The sequence below is a fragment of the Etheostoma cragini genome, chromosome 5, assembly GCF_013103735.1.
Source record: "Etheostoma cragini isolate CJK2018 chromosome 5, CSU_Ecrag_1.0, whole genome shotgun sequence".
Classification (NCBI taxonomy): Eukaryota; Metazoa; Chordata; class Actinopteri; order Perciformes; family Percidae; genus Etheostoma; species Etheostoma cragini.
Genome location: NC_048411.1, coordinates 30,368,423 through 30,370,811, shown reverse-complemented (window position 1 = coordinate 30,370,811; position 2,389 = coordinate 30,368,423). Strand labels below are relative to the sequence as shown.

The 2,389-nt window shown below is 45.5% G+C and overlaps 1 long non-coding RNA gene across 1 annotated transcript in view; it reads right to left on the bottom strand.

The window, feature by feature from the left end:
- Positions 1-1,434: 1,434 nt before the first annotated feature.
- LOC117944282 overlaps positions 1,435-2,389 on the bottom strand; it is an 8,166-nt gene continuing 7,211 nt past the window's right edge. Inside the window, exon 2 of the long non-coding RNA XR_004656532.1 lies at positions 1,435-1,517. This is a non-coding gene — a long non-coding RNA (uncharacterized LOC117944282). The remainder of the gene's footprint in view (positions 1,518-2,389) is intronic.

The window sequence follows — 2,389 nt, the reverse complement described above, 5'->3', positions numbered from 1 at the left end:
GGGGGGGGGCAGTGTGAGAGAGTTTTGCTCAGAGCTCCGGTGCTGTGGGAGCGACACATCAAGACACAGAGAGCGCTCTGTTCCACATATCTGAAGAAGAGGAGCAGGAAAACGATGGCACTGAGGAGTCATGAAAAAGTGTCTTTGTGTCAGAGGGTTGAAAAACAGCCCAATTCGAGTGGTCTGCCTATTAGCTGAACAAAGACCAGGGTCTGTCTCTGAAATCTGCTGCAAAGACTATTTAGTGTGTATACTGTATCAAGGGACAGCAAACAGGATCTTCTTTTTGCGCCCGGGTCTGGCCGTCCCCCATCTTCTTAGAAAGGACTCATCCTTTCTCCGCATTCCTTCCTCCTCTGGGCCCGAGATCCTTGTTGGCCCCCTTTCTCTCTCTCTCTCTCTCTCTCTCTCTCTCCATTCATCTTCCCAATCTAAGCCTCTCTAAAAACACCAGCTTTCCTTGAGGAAAAAGCGCAGCATAGTTGTGTCTGTAAGTTGCACAAGCACCGAGCCAAAATGCGCCGTCTGACTAAACTCCTGCGACAGGGCCAGTGGTTGTTTTGTCTCCCACTGACCTCTTCTCTCCGTTAAGCTCGTATTCTAAAGGCCCAGACTTTGTGTCTTAACAGAAAAGAAGCACACATACAGCTAAGGTGACCAGATATCTCAGACGAAATCCGGGGACATTTTCAGCTCAGAAGCGGATTTACCTCCAAAACACGTCCTGTTTTTATTTTTGTAAAATTAAAAACGGAGACACTAGTTAGACCTAGAGCTGTTTTCCCCCAACAGACAACATCATGGAAAGGATTTCTAAGGAGGTCGACCTTTCTGTTAAAGATTAAGATGCTTTTTTAAAACATAAAAGTCCTCGAAATTGCGTTGGCTAAACCCACCAGACTCCATGTAAATAATCAGTGATTTAAGCATCGTGCTGCTCAATCGGAGCCGTTTGGTCGGTGTTTTCTTTCTTTCACTCCAATTTCGGGTCTGTCAGTCACAGTGAAAACCGGGGACATTTCCGGGGACAGATCAAGCCGGGGACAGGTCACCAAAACCAGGGACTGTCCCCCGAAACCGGGGACGTCTGGTCACCCTAACCTACAGTATATCTGCTTTAAGAGACAGTCTTGGTTTAGTGTCATCCGTCAGGCAGACAGAAAAGAAGACAATGGAATACAAGAGAATAATTTAAAGGGTAACTACCAACAGTGGCAAAACAAGCTATAATGTAAGTTAAGCGGGCAATTGTGCAGGGTTGTTTTAGGTTGTTTTTTGGGGCTTTTCCTTTTTTGAAAGGGGGAGCGAGATGGGGGACAACACACAGCAAAAGGCCTTTTTTTTAACCCGGGCCGCTGCAGGACTCAGCCAACATGATTAGTTAGATTAATATCCCAAGTGTCTGACAACATCATGGAAAGGATATTTTTTTTTAATCATAAAACCATCTGCAAAATTGCGTTCACTATACCCACCAGACTCCACGTAAATAAACAGTAACTTTAGCATCGTAAACTCTCTTTTACACATCTCTTCCATCCAACTTTACGTCCCTTTCACATCGCTCATGATCCCCCTGTCTCCTCACTCATGCTTGTAGCAATACATGACACTGTTTTGTCATTTGTTTGACGCAGACATGTTGTCTTCGAGGCCTCTGGTCAACACGATTGTGAGGGGCCCAGCTGTGACTCCACGCCTGCATTTGCTTGGTAACCACAGGGCAGTCTGGTCTTGTCGCACGCTGTTTATTTGTGCCCATGTGTGAGGAAAAAGCAACGTAACCACACCATCGGGCATGACAGTTATTTTCTAGGCATGTTGGGTGTGTCAAAACTTATTAAATCTCATGTTGTTGCATGTGTAAAAATGGATCCCTCACTTTTGAGCTGGTGATATTAAGACTAGGGAAGCACAAAATCCAGATTTTGGGGGTTTAGATTCTGCCAAATACCGAATCCTCCTCCCATCCTTGGTCCATTACCACAGTAAACACGTTAATGAAGTAAACAACGTCCACAGTCTTTAAAATAGTTAAGTGTAACAACTTAGTGTTGAATTTACACGCTCTTCTCACATTGTAGTGAAGCACATCACAATCGCCAGATGAGTTACAATTTAGTTTGGCAAATTTTGGCTAACCTGGGGACAAAATCGAGATGAGGGATTAAGTCTGGATTTCCCAGTTATCCTGGCTAAATTTAGCCTTGACTCGGATTCACAAGAGGAGAAGCAACTTAATTACCATGGAGAGTTATTCTCTACAGCTAGCCTCCCTACCGACCAGGCTAACATCCAGGCTAACAGCCAGGCTAACATCCAGGCTAACAGCCAGGCTAACAGTAGCCTGCTCCCGACCAGGCTAATGCCCAGGCTATCGGCCGGGCTA